Source organism: Talpa occidentalis, unplaced genomic scaffold, assembly GCF_014898055.3.
Source record: "Talpa occidentalis isolate TD23 unplaced genomic scaffold, MPIMG_talOcc4v2.1 talOcc4.3, whole genome shotgun sequence".
NCBI lineage: Eukaryota > Metazoa > Chordata > Mammalia > Eulipotyphla > Talpidae > Talpa > Talpa occidentalis.
The window spans coordinates 119,341,072-119,359,671 of record NW_023603184.1 but is presented as its reverse complement, the minus strand read 5'-3'; the positions used below and the strand labels follow the sequence as shown (position 1 = coordinate 119,359,671).

The window sequence follows — 18,600 nt, the reverse complement described above, 5'->3', positions numbered from 1 at the left end:
AGGCTTATTGTAGAGAACTACACATTATTGAAAAACCATAGGTCAATGTGTAGAACCTCAGAAGATTGAGTTGTGATAATCTTCACTTTGAACTCTGCACACATGGTGAGAGGTAGTAAGCTGCTATCCACTGCACAAAAAAAGCAGAAGTCCATTTTCTTACTTTCTTGATAGCCTAGTATGGTTAGAGGTCAAAACAGGAAGTGCCATTGTTGAAAGGCAGAAACATGAAAGTTCTTTTCTTAAAAACTCCTTGAACCTTCTGCCCCATGAGGACATTTTGAATATAGGAACTTTGGGTGGGACTAAATGGCTTCCTGCATTCTCTTCAATCAAAGTGGTAATGTTTGTTTTTGTTTTTAAATACAGATAAAGGAAAGATATTTGCCTTTTCAGAAGACAACAACCAACATGTGGTTCCTTTTTGATTTCTATGAGAATCTGTTGTCATTTGTCCTATGTGGCTAAAAAATGACTGGTGCAGATGAAAACTAACTTATTTTTAGAGAAAAGCCTCAGCAAACTTTCCAAAAATAATTTTGAAGTGTCTCTGCTTCCCTTCAGGGAAGTTTTGTCCATTGCTAAATGTGGGTGCATATGCTTTCATGATAAATGCCATCATTTTACACATATATACTGATGGTGAAATGCTTAAATGCTGTGGTTTCTAGAACTAATGAAGAAGAACTGTTTCTTAGGTTCTTTGTGTATAAATACTTGCAAGTCATTATTATAATACTTGTTGACTGAAAATAATATTTTAAACAAAGAGAAAAATGCCATAAAACAAAGGAGACAAATAATATGGCAACTAGATAGCTTAGTTTCTAAACTTTCAGTTCCAACTTTTCAAGTTTTCTCCCAACCATGTGTGATGGCAAACAAATATTCTAGAACATACATTTTTACAGACAAAATAAATTTAAGCTACTTTTTTTCTTTCCTAATAAAATAAAGTATTTCAAAAAGGTCATATTGATCTATTGAGGGAAATATTTAAATAGAAGTTAATCTTCACAGGTAAGCTATCGTCAAAATAAAAGGGCAAAGTGCAATAACAATTAAAAGGCAAAATTCTCAGATAATAGACCAGAAAATGAAGATAAAATACCTCTCTGTACATAACCCACATCCAGTCAAGAACTTGGCCAACATGTATTTTCTACAATTCTTTCTTTGTGTTCTTCAATACATTTGCATGGAGTTGCTTATATTGATATATTGATTTCTGCATACAATATGAGGAAAAAAAGTTTTCTGACCTACCTATAGTAATATATGTTATGACTGCTCTAAGTGAAAAATAAAAAGCATTTTGCATAACTATTGAACTAGTCTAAGAATAGGTGGTATGAATGCCAAATCACCTAACTCGGTAATGAACTAGACCTTTCTTCAGTTTTTTTCTATAACCAGAATGTAAAAAAGATAAAGTCATTAGAACCAGAATGAATCTCATAAGAGGTGTTTTTATATCACATGTTAGTGTGACAGATTTGCTTGAAGTTCCTTTTTCTCATTTGTAGGAACTGAAAGACTCAGCAAAAATTAGCAGATTCTGACTTTTGGGGGACGTGGGACTCAAGAGTCCACCTATGCCTGAGGTGACCACAGGACCACTTAAGTTAGCTTCCCATTTTTATTCTCTTTTCAAGATCATGGCGTTCCTGTCCATTTTTTGTTTTATAAGGTGAGTTGGAAGTTTAATGGGTTTTATTTATGTAGTTGGAATTTTGAAATTAAAGGGGAAATTTAAAGGAAAGAAGTACTTGATTGAAGGATCAAAGTTCCACTTAAAAACTCTGGGATGCTTATTGGAAGAATTAAAGGGTTTTAAAAAACTTGACAAAGTATTTTACAGTCTATTGAGCAGTTTCATATGAAAGTATTTGATTTGAACATTTGGTGAGGGAAGTTCAGGTTTACAGCATGTGTTACTAACAGAACTATGGCCCTTAACCATCCCTAAGTGGTTTCTAGCTTAAGAGGACTTTCTCTTCCTCTCTCTCTCCCCCCCTCCCCCCTCCCTCCTCCACTTCCACTCTCCCTCTCTTTACCCTTCCTGCCTAGCCTCCCCTATAATTATATCTAAAAATTAAGAGATAAAATCTTTTTGAGGGCAAATTGTCTCCTATTTATCTTTATATGACTAGTAGCCTAATGTAGTTACTCTGCTAATGTTTTTCTGAATGAATGAAATAAAATATAAAGACAATTTGAAACAAATTTCTTTTCAGATACTAAATTAAATTGATATCATAGATTTTAGACAATTATTTAGAATATCAAGTATTGCATTAGACAGAATCTATCTAACCTCACTACAAATAGTACATTTTATCATCTATCAATATTTATAAATTTTCAAGTCACTAAGTCACACTTATAATTTAGAAAACTCATTCTATTTTATTGACAACATAGAAGTTGGATTTCATTCTCCAGTAACAGAAGTTGCATTGGAATACAACAAATGAAAATGGACATTATAAGACTATGATAATGAATTCATATGTACATCAGTTTTCCTTCTTCTGTGACTGTTAGACTGTTATAGTTCCTTTATAAATTTCACAGGTTTATGAAAGCATCAACTGATCACATTTATATTATTCTGTCAGCATGGTTTACCCATCACTAGATTTGAACTGACCATGCTTAGATAAAGCAAGTTTTCATATATTTACATTTTCTACCTGCAAGTCTAAGTAAAGATACCAGAAGTGTTGAACTTTATTTTACTTCTGCAAGGTTTCTATTAACAAGTATTTACATACCTAACTTGGAAGAGAATTTGCAGGAGGACAGAATTATTATTTATTTAAAACTAATAATTACTTGGTTTGTGCATTAGTAAGATATACTGAAGGGGAAGAATATCAAAGAATACATAAATCTTGCAAAGTCAGACCCACAAAACAAAAAACAATGACGTATCCAGAGTTTGATTTAGATCCACTAGATCCATACCAAACAAGACAATACCCCAAAATGGCCCAAACTGTAACTTTGCCAACATAGTTACTGCTGCCAAGAAACACTAAATGATGCCATCTGGTAACAAGTGACCCAGAATAGGAGTAATCACAAAAAACATTGGCGGGGTGAAAAGGTGAAATTTCCAGGGTTTCACATGTAAAGGGGAAAATCCTTCAGATAGGACTAAATTTGATAGATAAGTTTTATTTTTCCAGGTACACTGAGTGTATGAACATTTATCATTGATCAGCAGTGTGGGAATTTTTATTGCCACCTACCTCCAAAGCTGCACCTCTACCTCCTCCTGCTGTGCCCTTCACCATCCAGTCTGCAGCTGAGCCCAGAACTGATGCATATTCTCCCAGTCACAGCCCCCAGAATATAACAGGTGATAGAAGTGGAGCACTTTAGAAACCAGTCTCGACAAATTAAAAAAAAACAAAAAACAAAACAAAAAAAAAAACAGAAAAAAAGGACTTCAAAAAAGGGAACCAAGATAATTCTTGAAACAATCTGTGCCCGGTTGAAAATAATAACAACAATAATAAATGAACTGTTGGAAGTTCAAAGAAGTAAAACTAAAATAGAGACCAGAAAAAATCATCTTTGTTTTTCTCGGCCAACAATTATGCAGATCTAATGTTGTCTTGTTCCTTGTACCAAATCCTTACTGAAAATGCTGGAGACCTTCCTCTGAATGGCTGTAGCATGATGCCCTAAGGCAAATTATTTCTTCAACATTTCTCATCTTTCGTAAACAGATGGTATAGACTTTTTTCTTTTCTTTCTTTTTTTTTTTTTTTTTTGAACAAGAGAGAAAGAAAAACAATCTGTCAACTGTGGAATTTTCATAGTCCAATAGTTATTTTTTTTTGGTTAATTTTTCAACTATATTAACCAATGCTGCAACCATAGATACATTTTAGGAAATGAGATGCTTAGCTGTGTTCACATATATCTGACAAAAGCTCAATGGGAGTATTTCAGTTGTCTTAGGATTATCAAGTTAAAACCTTTGTGAAATGGAAAAAAGGCTTATCAAAATCTCCAGCTTCAAGCGTGTTTAGTTGTTTTCTTTGTCTTATTGCCTCCACGCTGTGATTGGAGCACAATGTGTGGAAATTGCATAACCATTATTTCTACAAATCAAAGGTATTGAGAAATGGGAAGGCTGAGTTGAGTTGGACCTGCTGTATGAAATGTTGATTTAACAAATTCTGCCTTTTTAGCTATACTTTTCCCTTCTTTAACTGTTGGTTAGTCCTCACCATCACTGGGCTTTGTTTTGTTTTTTGACTGAAACCAGAATGAGCCACAAGCCAAGTAATTATTTTTTATTAAGATTTATTATTTTTGTTTATGCATACAAGAACTGGGGTGCAGGCCAGAGGTACAGCAGGTGAGGATTCACCAGAGACAGAGTGGGGAGCAGGACAGGTAGTGAAATGCACTGCTAAGGCGAGCAGCAGGAGAGACAGGAGAGGTCTGCTGGGCCAATTGGGTTAGCTCCTGGAGATGGAACTCAGGCCACAGTGGTGATAGCGCTGAGACTTAGCCCCAGGCCACCAGGGAGGTTCCAAGTAACATTTTTTGAAAGTGTTTTTTCTCTGTTTCTTAATAGTTCTGTTAGGAGGAAATGATGTCCTGAGCTAGTTTTGTATCGGGGCTGCCCTATAACAGTTCCTCAGTTCAGTTTTATTGTTTTTAATATCTGGGAGTAATCTATGCAAAGGATGCTTAATTCAAGTATTAGAACCATGGGGAGGACATTCCTTATAATTTCCATTTCTCTGGAGGGAATTTTGGTGCCCTCAGCCCAATTCATTCCAGGTTTGTGAGGGCAAGGGAAGATCCTTTCATTCACATTTAAAATAGTAAACAGTCAGGTGATCACTGAGTCAAAATAAGCCCCTTGCATTATAAAAGGGAGAAGAAACACACTTCCCCTTCCAGCTCTCAGTGTTCCTCTTTGCTTCAGCAGAGCTCTGCTTGTGCTGCTCTCATACCCACATACTTCCTTAGAATCACAGCACTGAGGGAACTGAAAGAGTTCTTTTCCAGTGAACACACCAGGAATTAGGCTGGGGATAGGATGGGAATTTCTTTCTTTCTTTCTTTTTTATCTAAATTTTATTTTTATATTCCCCATATAATTACAACCCCCTTATTTTGATCCCAATCCCTTCTTTCCCAGCCCCCCACCCCCCATAGAGTGTCTCTGGTTCATAGTTGTTTGTTGAGGATGGGAATTTCTAACACCCTTTTCGAAATCAAGAGATGATAATGGGTAATTTACTGAATAGCAAAATGCAGTTTTGTTGGGAGAAATTCTATTGGCGTATTCTATTCTCCCTTTCAATATTCAAAATTATTTTGAGAGGTCCTCTCTGGTGGTGCAAGGGGTTAAGATGCAAACTGTGAGGCTGTGGGTCTGCTACTCCTAGGCAGCCTATTCGGCCACCATTTTGTCACCTAAACAAGGTCAAAGTGGTCCGACCAGTTAGGAACAGGGGCCCAAACCCTTAAACCCTTCAGATCAAACAAGAGCACAAAGCTGGATCACACTGGGAAGGTTATGCATCACAAGGTATGTCCAGAATGCCCAGGGGGCTGAGGACCAATACATAACATGTACATCAGGAGGTATGTCCAGAATGCCCAGGGGGATGAGGACCAATGCATAACATACACTCCTGATTTATGCATCACGAGGTATGACTGGGAATGCCCGGGGGGCCGAGGACTGATGTATGACAAGGGACCCCAGATGCTGATCTGTGGAGTGCCTTGTTGATAAGATTAGAACCATGGCTGGGGATTAGGGTGTATCATCAAGTAGATTAGAAGTGCCTGGAGGGCAGACTCACAATCCCTAATCTTCTACACCCTCCCCCTTTCTTTAATCTCCTTACAATCAATTAAGTGTGTCAATAAAAGGGCCAGGATCTTGCTCTTCAGCAGCATCCTGCATTATGTAGCCTGCTCCATGACTCCCGTTTGTCAGTGTGGTGTTGTCCGATGCAACAGCTATCCACAGCTACTGCAGCACAAGTTCTATCCCCCACCGGCCAGGGCGCAACCCACATTTTGCAGCAGACATCTGTCTTGCTCGCAGCTCCCCTCAGCAATTTGTTTCAGTTGCTCTGCCTGTTCTGTTTCTCACTCTGTCTCTGGTGAATCCTCTCACCCCCCACCCCCATCCCTGGCCTGTACCGCAGTTCTTGTATGTATAAATAAATAAACCTTTAAAAATTATTTTGAGAAACTAATAATCTGCAAAAAGACATAAAATTCAGTTATTCATTGACACTTTCATCACCTGAGCGTAAATATCTTTTTAGGTTCTAGATTTATGATTAGAAGATTGTTTTCTTCTCTAGTGTTTCTCCTCGAAGAAGTGTTCTTTGAAGTAAATGTTGGAGATTACAAAGCTGAAGTGTTGATTAAAACATAAACCTCTGGTCAGTTAACTAGTTTCTTTTTAAATGTAGTAACAACTTTTCCTTTATCAATAAATTTGGAACCATTTTTTTGTCTTATTCTTTTACCCCTGAAAATGATTATAGGTGTATATAATTGTCCTTTTTGCTGCACTCTCTTCTAAAAGAATCTTCCCACTACAAGCTCTGCTGAACAGATGGCCCTAGTCATCCATGATTACATCAGAGCACCATTCTTCTCTAGAGAAAGGAGGGCAGTCAGTGTTTGGAGACATACTGTGGGAGTCATGCTATAGTTTAGGTAAAGCCAATTAGATGATATCGTTTAAGAATTTGAAAGGAAGTCACAAAAGTCATAGATGAGGGATGAGAATGGAGTTGCAGTTAAAGCTATTTAATGTAAAAGTTCTCCATGACAATCCTCAGTCATGTGTGTATATCAAATTTATGAGGGAACCCAAAGTAAAAACTTTGCATGTATAGTGAGCCTAAGAGAATGACATAGAAGATAAGCAGAAAAAAGTAGTAACAGTAACTCTAGTTGCCATTTGTGAGATCCCGCCTTACCATCTAGGCCTATTTCTACTTTGCAAATAAGTATTAAATTTTCCAGTTGAATTGGGTTCTTAACCCATTTCCAAGGTGAGTATATATGGAAGCTTCCCCACACCACAATAATTCTTAGACATCAGCAGGGTGTCCAAGATTCCAATTGATTCTGACACTATCTACCAGAGATAACATCTGATTTCACTGGTTAAGGGCCCAAACTCCCAAGACTGTCCTCTACTTCAGATGTGAGTTGCAAGAACAGGCTGTTACTGTGTTTCTGATCACACTGACTAAAGTCAGAGGTTCTGGGGCCTCCCTGGTGGTGCAAGGGGTTAAGCGTCAGCATTATGGAGCAATCAGTAGCTATTGCAGCAAGAGTTCAGTATCCCTACTCAGGGAGGTGACCCATATGGTCACCTCAGGGAGGTGACCCATATGGAGGTGACCCATATGGGAGGTGACCTCTCCCCTCGCGCCCGTTGCTCCCCTCAGCAGTTGAATCTGTCCGCCTGTTCTGCTCCCCACTCTGTCTCTGGTGAATCCTCTGGCCTGTACCCCAGTTCTTGTATGCATAAATAAACTTTAAAAGAAAAAACAAAGTCAGAGTTTCCCTGACCCCTTTTCAGGTTCAATTAATTTGTTAAAGTGGTTGACATAATTCAGGGCATGCATTTTCTCACTAGATTACAGATTTACTACAAATGCATGTGACTTAGGAACAGCCAAATGGAAGCAGTTTATAGGACAAAGTATGGGGAAGGGCACAGGGTTTCCATGTTTGCTCTAAGTATTGCAATTCCCTAGCACCTTCACAAGCTCACCAACCCAGAGGTTGTCCAAATCCCACTCTTTTGTTTTTTCCTGGAGGTTTTATTGAATAAGCATGGTTTATGAAAGCATTGACCACTGGTGATTGATCCAAGCTCCAGTCCTTCTCTTCTCCCTGAAGGTATGGGGTAGAGTGATAATTATAAGCCTCTATGTACATTGTTGGTCCCACTGGCAATCTGCCCTTATCCTTAGCTCTTTCCCCAAAAGTTGCCTCACTCACATAATAAGAGATATATTTATCCCTCTCAACACTTAAGAAATTCCAAGGCTTGTGGGAGCTGTAAGCCAGGAACTCTGGATGAAGACCAAATATATATGAGAAATATATTTTAGCCACCGGAATGACCAAATATATAATCTTTATAGATCACAATTTCACACTAGTATAAATCTAAACAAATCAGGAGCGAATAAGAGGCAATTCTTTCTGGCCAAATAATTGTAGTTCGGGGAACACAGCTTCTGGTAGACACCCAGTGTCCTGAGGAGGAACAAAAGGTGTATGTGTTTGTAGGGTTATGGAAAGAAAGAGGATGATGAGGTAATTTGTTTTTAAAAAGAGTTATTGGTGCTGACAAATTTAAGTCAATCTTTGCTCTGTATGATTGGTTGCTGATTTTATCTCTAGTTAAAAGGCTCATAATCAAGGTTCTTGTGAACAGGATGCTTGCTTTCTTGATGATTTTTCAAAACAATTGTTTACTGGACAAATGATTTCTCAGAACAACTGAAGTTTGGCTCAGTCCAAAGGTCTGGCCCAGTCCCAACATTAAATGAATAAGACAAGCAAGGCTGTTGTTCTGGAATGACTGCCCCAGCTCCCTTTTAAAATGGTACCATTTATGTCATTTGGGTTGCATTGCCCAGTTTAAGCTAATAGCATATCCTCCAGTCACATGATTGGTTTAGGTAAGCATGTGAGTTAATTAGGGATAATGAGGTTAAAGGACAGTTGTTGGAGTTTTTGGAAAGAACATTTGTAGGGTAAATGATGGTCAGTCTTTTGCGCCATTAGGGTCTGTGACTATCACCCTTTCCTTGAATGTGGAGGCACTTGGGAGCAAGGGCTGGGGGAATGCATGCCCGATGGCAGTCACCTTGCATATGTTGTGGGCAGGCGTAGGTATGCACACCTGTGCCTAGGAGGCCAGGGATGTAAGGGTGGCCTTACTCAGAGACAGACCAGTGGTGGAAAGTAATGGAGAATGTCTCCAAGTGAAGGTCAGAGCCCAGAGAGAGTGTAGGTTTGGTGAGGTCTGGGAGGCCTGCCAGCCTCCTTGTCCCCTGGGCCCCTGCCTGCCCTGCACCTGGTTGCCTCGCTACGAATGGTGTAGAAAGATCATTAAAAGCCTGAAAAAGCCACTGAGGGCTCCAGGACTCTCCTTTACTTGTCTCCCAAATTGTTAGAGAAAGTGCCCTGTGCCTTGCTCACCCACCTGCACCTCTGGCCTACACCCTAGTTCTTCTATGCAAATAAATAAACAACAAACAAATAAACAAATAAATAAATAAGAAAGTGCTATGAAAACAACATGGCTGTTTCCTTATTTTTTATATATATAGTCTGTAGTCACCTTCATTCCTATATATTTTTAAAATGTAAATATTTGTATTTTACTTTTTATTTAAAAATTTTATTGGCATAATATTGCATTATAACAAATTTCAGGTGTTCATTGTCAGGAGCGTGGATGCTTGTGGGTTGTGGGTCCGGGTGTGTTCACCATTCGAAGAATAACAGCCGCACACCAAATATGCGAGCAAGCAAGCGTGGGTTTATTGAAGCAAGATGTAAGAGCTCCTGACAGCAGGTGGGGTCCAAAGGAGGATCCCCATTTACTCCAGCCTATGACTACTGTAGGGTAAGGTGAAAATGTATCAGGCTTTTCTGCCCTCCCGCCATCAGGATAGATGATGATCCTTGCAGTCCTGAATGCATGCCTGATGGCGGCACCTGGAGTAGGGTGTGGGCATAGGTAGATGGGATTCACCTGGGCTGAGAGACGGGGCTTTTAAGGGCGGCGTCACGGGGATGCCAGGAAAGCGAAAAGAGCAAAAGAGAAGCAGAGACTGCTGGAGAGCCCAGAAAGAGTGAAGACGGCACCCCTGCCTACTGTGTACCCAGTAAAATCCCAATAAAAGCCTGAAAAGCTACTGAGGGTTCCAGGACTCCTCCTTTACCCACGTCTACTTGGATCATAGACAACCTGCCTTGTGTCATCCTGCCACCACAACTACACACTGTCAGACTTCCTGTTGCCCAATGTGGCAGACTATTGATTAGGCACTAGTTGGTCGGGAAGTTTCGTGGTGGTTGTTTTTCTGTTCCCTAGTTATCCTGTAACTGGATCTTACTCTAGGTGGTGGCTAGCTCAGCAACATTTCAGTAAAACACTTCTATTTTCCTGGGAGCTGTTTTGCTCCTTCTGGTCCTATATTGTTTACAATCACTGTTTACAATCACTTTCCTGTTCCCCAAGTTTGCCTGGTCTCAGTTCCTCTCAGCATCATTAAAAATCAACATGTGTAGGGCCTCCCCCGTGGCGCAGCAGTTGAGCGCTGGGTTGCGAAGCTGCCCACGGCCTCTGTGGTGCCAGTTCAATCCCCGGCTGCTCCCCGGCCACCGGAGGAGGGTCCCGCATGGCGCGCAGACCTCTCCTGCCGCCCGCTGCTCCCCTCAGCAGTGTACTTCGGTCCTTCTGCCTGCTCTGCTCCCTGCTCTGACTCTGGTGAATTCTCTCACCCTCCCGCGCTTTTGACTGTACCCAGTGCTTGTATAAATAAATAAATAAATCTTTAAAAAAAAAATCAACATGTGTATAAACTACATTAATTTCACCAATCTAAGTCCATTCTATTCTTCACCATACAACTGACCCCTTTTATCTGACTCATCCATTTTTCTTCCTCCCCTTTTTATAGTTACTAGTTGGTCTGATAGTCTAAAAGCTATTTTAGTATTCAGTTCATTTGCTTGTTTGATTATATACCACATATGAGTGAAATCATACAGTTTGTCTTTGTCTTGATTATTTCACCAAGCATAACATTTTCTAGGTCCATCCAGTTGTTACAAGTGGTAGTGTCCCACGGTATGAATATATGCTGCATCTTCTTTATCCAGTCATCCCTTGGTGGCACTTAGATATTTTTCCAGTTCTTGGCTACTCTAAATAATACTTTCATGAATATAGGGGTGCATATATCACTTTGAATTATTGTGTTTCTATTTTTTTTTTTTTTTTGGTAAATATCTAGAGTGGGATAACTGGATTGTATCAACATTTCTACTTTGATAAGACTTTGCCCTCCACAGTTAAAATTTAAGTAGAAAAAAATGGATTACATTTTCCTAAAATCAAAATCAAATGGTCTATCTACAACTTTGGTACATTACCTCCCTTAATCTTAACAATCTGCCTGGTGGGGATCATTAGTTCAATCATTTGGGTGGAGGAGTTAGGAAGGGATACTAATTAACTTGCCAAAGGTAGTGACAGAGCTGAGATTGAATGAAAAAAATTCACTGTTACTTTATAATTATCAAATTGTGACTGATCTATGACCTCCTGGCCTTATTGAAAGGATACCATGGCATGCCCAGAATATCACTGGAATATTCAAGAAGCTGGTAATAGTGGTTCACTTGAGGGATGCTTACTGAGTAACTGATAGTGAGGAATGTTGATTTCTCCTTGCCCATGCTTTGTACCTTTTGCCATTTGAACCACATATTACATTTGTCCAAAGAAGATATATTTTGAAAAAAATCATATCATAGAAATTTTTTACCTGATAAATAATGATAGGCTTATCTGAAATGAGTTGGATATCTCTTCAAATTCTAAACTTACTAATTATGTGGTATGGTTCCATGAAAAGTCTCCCAGTTTTAGAGAGTACAAAGAGTCCTGCAATGAATATTTTCTCCATCTATAAGAATACCCTAAAAGGACCTTAAAAGGTTACCTTTATTTTTGGCAATATCAAAGGCTTTTAAAAATCACATGTATTAAATTAAAATTTAGAGGTTAACCTTCAGATTTAGAGAAGGTCAAATGTCTCTAGAATACCATACAACCCTAAGGAACCTGCCAGCATTTTCACCTGAAAGGATAACTTTGTTGTGATTAACGCCAAACTACCTAAGGAGTGGAGAGATCAGCAGTTGGGAGTCCGGCAATCAATCACTCAGGATATCTCCCCAGGGTGAGGACAAGTTGAAGGCAAGCATGCTTTGAGCATTTTATTTTCTTAGGAACACAGCACGCATCTTGTAAAATCACTAGGCTAGGCCTCACCACCAAAGCTATGGAGGACAAAGAAAATTCATGCACATGGGCACCAGCAATTTGCCTTTCTTTTCTAATGGCAAACCCTACGGATGACAGGAACACTCTGGAGCCCGACCTTGTGTCTTACCAAAGACAGGTTAGTATGTGTATTTGTGTTTAAACTCAATGCTTCAAGTTTATGAAACCTTTCAGGTGCAGAAATTTCAATTGAATTACCATAAGAAATGCTTTTGTCAAACTTGGCCCAGTTTTTAGTACACCAACAAAAGTGTTTATGTTTTTGAATGACCTGAAACAATGAAAACCTTTTAATGCCCTGAATTTAACAAAAAGGTGTACCCTACGGCTAAACTTTACAGTTCTTAGCATTGAAGAGAGCCATATCTAATTTTGCTGCTGTAGGAAGAAAATCACTTTTGCTAACTAGAACTCACAGTATTTTGTACATTATTTTCCTGAATTGCCTCCATCTATTTTAGTATTTGCAATGTTAAAAATTCTGTCCTAGCACTCTTTCTGGAAATGTGTGTGCTGTCTTTTGATCTCTGCTAAGGGTTCACAAGTCACTCTTGGCTGAAGTTTTAAAGCAAGTGAGGGGATTTTATTTATGGAATCTTTGTATTATTTTTTTCTTTTCACCATACCACATTCCTCCTCTGACACAGAGAATTTTGCAGAATTCTGCTGAAAATTACAACAGGAAGAGGCATGACAGCTTTTGCTAAAACCTCAGAACTATAGGAAGAAGGTCCCTGAATGAAATCCCGGCTGAAAGGCACTTCTGCCCTTTTGTTAAGAACCCTCAGAATCTTAACTTTTATGAGAGAAGAATAGAAATGCACCAATGGAAAAACCCATTGTATTTGAGTAGCTGACAATCCCATAAGGCTGAAGAAAATGTCAGGGTCATGCTTCTGTTCCTCTTTGCCCACAAGGGCCTTTTGTCAGATAACCTGCCCTCTGTCAGAGCAGAAATTTCTTGCAGCTCCCACTAGGTTTCATAACTGGCAGTACTGAGTGAAATGCACTGAGTGAATGCCTTGGCGTTTTTGTCAGACATGGACCTACCAATGTTGATATTAATGCCTTATATGGCAATGTAAGCTGGCCAATCTAATAGATTTTCCCCCAAACCTTCCTTGCCTATCAAATCTAGCTTAACTTTGAGTTTGTCTCCCTCCACTCCAATTTGATCATAGATTGAGGGGGTCTCATAAAGCTTCACAGATTAACTATCACATTTATTTATTTATTTTTAAAGATTTATTTATTTATACAAGCACTGGGTACAGTCAGAAGCGCAGGAGGGTGAGAGAATTCACCAGAGCCAGAGCGGGGAGCAGAGCAGGCAGACAGACGAAGTACACTGCTGAGGGGCGCAGCGGGTGGCAGGAGAGGTCTGCGCACCATGTGGGACCCTCCTCCAGTGGCCGGGTACTGGCTGGGAATCGAACCAGCGCTGCAGAGGCTGCGGGAAGCTTCGCTAACCCAGCGCTCAACCGCTGCGCCACCGGGGAGGCCCTAAGTATCACAGTTAAAATCACCACCATGAAAATGCCTTGCTGTAAACTTTAATCTACCATGTGGTTTCTCAGCCTGTACCCTGACTTCTATTCCTTTTGTAATTGTTTGATGGAAGAAGGTAAAATCCTCTGAGAAAAGTAGTTTACAACTCTCTGTCTCATTTGGAGACTTCTGTTTTGCCTGTTACAGTTTTCTAAAGGCATTGAGGTTTCCTTGATGAAGGAAATTTGGAAAGCCTGCCATGAACTTTGCTGAACTCAAATCATGAGACCAGAATACATAATGCCCATTAATTCATAAAGATCCATAAGGGAAATCCTTAACACTTTGTGGCTCTTGGTCTTTGTAATTTTGAAATACAGATGAAAATGCCTTCCTTGAAGGGATGTTTTCATGATTAATGAGATAATGCACAAAATGTGTTTTGAGTTCCTGGAGCAAAAGTCCCATATAAGGGAGCTATTATTATTTATTATTACCATCCAGATGCTGGGACTATATGTTTCCCAAGGACAAAATGAAATGTAGGGCAGATGCAAAAATTCTAGACTATTAGCAAGCTCTAGGGAAACTAGCATATGGTGGGTATCCTTTGATAAATATGCTAAATGCAAATTTATTTGCTATCTGACTAGAAAAATTAGAGAGATGTCTGATAGCTCTCACCAGAGTTCAGTGCATTTCCTGGTTCACTAAGTGGAGAATTCTACAATAGACAGGGGAGTTCCTGCCAGTGTTTAGAATAGATTTAGGTCCCTTTACCTTATTGAAGTAATTATTAAGCAAAGTACCAGTGCTATTGATGCTTTTTAATGTGCTGTTAATATGAATGAAACTTGGTACAACCCTTTAATTGCAATTTGGCAATATCTGTCAAAATTAGTAATTCACATCCCCTTTGACCTGGCAACTCTACAACTAGTAAATTATCTTATATGTGCACTTGCATTGCAGCACTGTGTATAATAGCAAAAATTGGAAACCACTAAAATATTGGTTATAAGAGGATGATTACATAACTTATGCACATACATGCAATGGTATATTGTGAAATTAAAAAGAGAATAAGGAAGTTTTGTATCTACAGTTATAGAAAGATCACCAAGATATGTTTTTCATCAAGATGGAAAGCAATGTGTATGGTATGAATGCACTTGTGTAAGTAGGAAAAAGGAAATGTGTATACGTTAGGATATATATAAATATATTTGTGTGTATTTACACAAAACAGCTAAAAGCTGTGGTTAATTTTGGGGAGAGAAATTTGGAGTGTTATGAGATAGAAAAATCATTTACCTTTTAGTTTCATAGTAAATATACATATTTACCCTAACTTAAAAAATAAATTGCTTCTAAAGAAATAAGCAATTCTTTACTGCAGCTTAGAAAGCAACTTGAAAAGTAATTGGTCCTACACAATTCTTGTGGCCATTACCTCCTCAATAGAAGCACCGGGCACCTACAGTGCAGAGGAATCCCATTGTCATCCTAGAGTGATTTGATCAGGACCACCTGGTTTGCATCTAAAACACCTGTGAGGCCAAATCTCCCTTATTCTCTAAGCCAGAGATGTAGGGATAAGATATAGGGATAAGTTGTAGGGATAAGATGGTATTTATTTTCCAATCTCATCACCTCCAATTTCCTTAGAAAAATCTATTTGTCTCAAATTCACCTAAAATACACCTGTGACTGTAATTGATGGTCACATTTTCATATCTAATTGTTATAAATATATTAAAGGCTGTAAATTCACTCATAACACACCTGTTCTTTTCATAATTAACATTATCTTGAACAAGTACATTTAAAGTAATGCTCTTCTGACAAAACTATGGAACTCTAACAGGTATTATTTTCTAAGACAGCCTTGTGTATGTGAAAGTCAGTATATAATATACATGAATGAAAATAGCACTTATAAATATATACTTATGTACAAATAAAGAAATATCCAGTTACAAAAAGGAAACTTGCAGTTCATACTGTATAATAAATAGCATCTTACAAAAACTATTTTAGGTTGCTCATTTTATTTTTTTAATGAATTGCTTATTTAACTAGGTTCTTCGTAAGCAACTTAGAATGCCCATTTGTGAGGATAAATTCCATCTGTGAGGGCAAACACAGCAGAGGTAGCCCTGGAACTAAGGAATAGCTTTGATTTTTGGCAGAATTTGCCAGTTCATGGCTTTTTGATCAATCTTGCATTGTTCTGTAATCCTGTTTCTTCTGTCAAAAGCCTCACCTTCCTGGTCTTGGGGCTTAAGCAGCTTCTTCTTGAAGTAAGCTTCAGCGAGATGTTTTGGGATATCACTGATACCAATACTGGTGGAGGTGTTGCTGAAATATTCTGGTGTCCTCTAACCTGAGAAAGCAGCAAGTCACAAGCAGCAAGTTACTGCTTAACAGCTCTAGGAAACTCACCCTGTTGCCTTTCTGGGGCCCAGTGAGGAGGATCAGAATGGCCCCAGGAGAGCGACTAGCTGCCAATTTTCTTACGTGATGATTGAATGTTTTTTTTTTTTCGCTGTTGCTCAACAGCGTTCCAGGCACATCTTGCATACGATAGCATCTAGGCATTTTCCATTCTTGTCACCACCAGCTTTTGGTGATAGTGGCAAGAACTTAAACCTTACTTTTCTTTTCAATCTGGTTACAGCAGCTGAACACTTCTTTTGTACATGGACTTTCTGGAAGACCAAGCAGATAGAGAATATCTAGCAGTTGCAGTGGAGTTTCCCCTTCTTAGGGGTTCTGGCCGAGAATTTATTCTGCTTAACTTTGCCACCGGCATCAGCTTTCTTGGCTTCAGATTTCTTCTCTTCAGTACCCGCCTTCTCAGCTTTTTCTTCTGCTGAGAAAAGCAGGATGGAAAAGATCTAGGTTCTCATTTTAAAGGAATTTAAAGCTAGTTACTAAAAACAATCAGTACAGTCATGTTGGACACACACGATGCAAGTATGTGAGTATGAATCATAGAATCATAGATAGAAAATAAGTCATTTACCACCATAGTAAGTTGATTTTTATCGTTAACTTACTCTTTATTTTTAGCTTCTTATACAATATCCCACACTCTAGGAGGAGAAATAATTTGAAGATTATAATAATCTTCAAATTATTTCTCATTTGATGAATAGTAGCCCCTCATCTGCAGGAAATGCTTCTAGGACCCCTGGAGAGTACCTGGAACTGCAGATAGTACTCAATCCTCTAGATACTTTGCTTTTCCCTATACTATATAACTATGATTAAGTTTAATTTATAAATTAGGCAGAGTAAGAGATTAACAATGAATAATGACTAATACAAAATATAATAATTATAATAATATGCTATAATCAAAGCTATTTGAATGTTGGCCTCTCTCAAAACATCTTATGGCATGTCATATATATATGTATTTTTAAGATTTATTAATTTATGCATACAAGAACTAGGGTACAGACCAGAGGTGTGGAGGGGGCAGTGGTGAGTGGATTAACCAGATACAGAGTGGGGAGCAGAACAGGCAGATCTACTGAAATACACTGCTGAAGGGAGCAGTGGGCAAGACAGTAGAGGTCTGCTGCTCCATGTGGGTATCTCCCTTGCTGCCCAAAGATAGAACTCGTGCTGCAGTGGCTGCAGATAACTTCACAGTACTGTGCTTAACCCCTTGTGCCACCAGGGAGGCTTGTATTTTTTAAAACAATATTTATTTATGCATACAAGAACAAGGGTACAGGCCAGAGGTGCAGGTAATGGAAGGATTCACCAGAGGCAGAGTGGGGAACAGAACAGGTGGATTGACTGAAATACACTGCTGAAGAAGCAGCAGGCGAGACAGGAAAGGTCTGCTGCACCAAGTGGGTCAGCTTCCTGGCTGGAGATAGAACTCATGCGGCTGTGGCTGGGGATAGCTTCATAGTGCTGAGCCTTAACCCCTTACACCACCAGGGAGGCCCGCAAGTCATATTTTTGAACAATGGGTAATTGACCTCAAAAAATGAAACTGTGAGTAAGGTGGGAAGTCCACTATTTCAAATTGAAACATGTCTTTAATAAGGGCTGATTCAAAACTCTTGCATGTGTCATTTAAAATTTCCAATTAGGGGCCTCCCTGGGGGCGCAAGGGGTTAAGCACTGCTTTATGAAGCAATCCTCAGCCTCTGTAGCCCGAGTTGGATCCACAGCCGGCCGGCCAGGGAGAAACCATGTGGTGAAGCAGACCTCTCCTATCTCGCCTGCTGCATCCCTCAGCAGTGTATTTCAGTCAGTCTGCCTGTTCTGTTCCCCACTCTGTCTCTGGTGAATCCTCTCACCCCTCATATGTCTGGCCTGTAGCCCAGCTCTTGTATGCATAAATAAATAAATCTTTAAAAAACATAAAATTTCTGGAGAAGTTTTGGGATATTTTTACAAGAGTCCTGTGATGTAACAAAAACATTGCTCTGTCTTCTGTGACCCACCTGGGCAGGCCTTACCACCATGTGGTATGATTGCTGGATGCCATCATTATCCTCCATTAGCATATATGGTTATATGATCCTTGCCACCATGATTGACTTCATGCTTTTCTTCCTTTTTTCTTTTTAAAATATAGTTAGTTTTAGTTTCAAGTTCTTGACAGAGGATGGTAAAGTATTACCATTTTACAATGCTCAGGAGCAGTAGTTCTCAACAAGTGGTCCCTGCATCAGTTGAATTAATATCACCTTGGAGCTTGTTAGAACTCTAATTCTTTTTTTTTAAAGATTTATTTATTTGTGCATATGAGAGCTGGGGTACAGGCCAGACGTATGGGGGGTGAGAGGATTCACCAGAGACAGTGGGGAACAGAATAGGCAGACTGACTGAAATATACTGCTGCGGGGAACAGCGGGCAAGACAGGAGAGGTCTGCTGTGCCATGTGGGTAGCTCCCTGGCTGGGCATCGAACTCATGCTACAGTGGCTGCTGATAGCTTGATAGCACTGAGACTTACCCCCTTGAGC

General features: G+C 39.3%; 1 pseudogene; it reads right to left on the bottom strand.

Annotated features, from left to right (window-relative positions):
• Positions 1–15,701: 15,701 nt before the first annotated feature.
• LOC119255173 (60S ribosomal protein L6-like) lies at positions 15,702–16,204 on the bottom strand (annotated as a pseudogene).
• Positions 16,205–18,600: the final 2,396 nt, after the last annotated feature.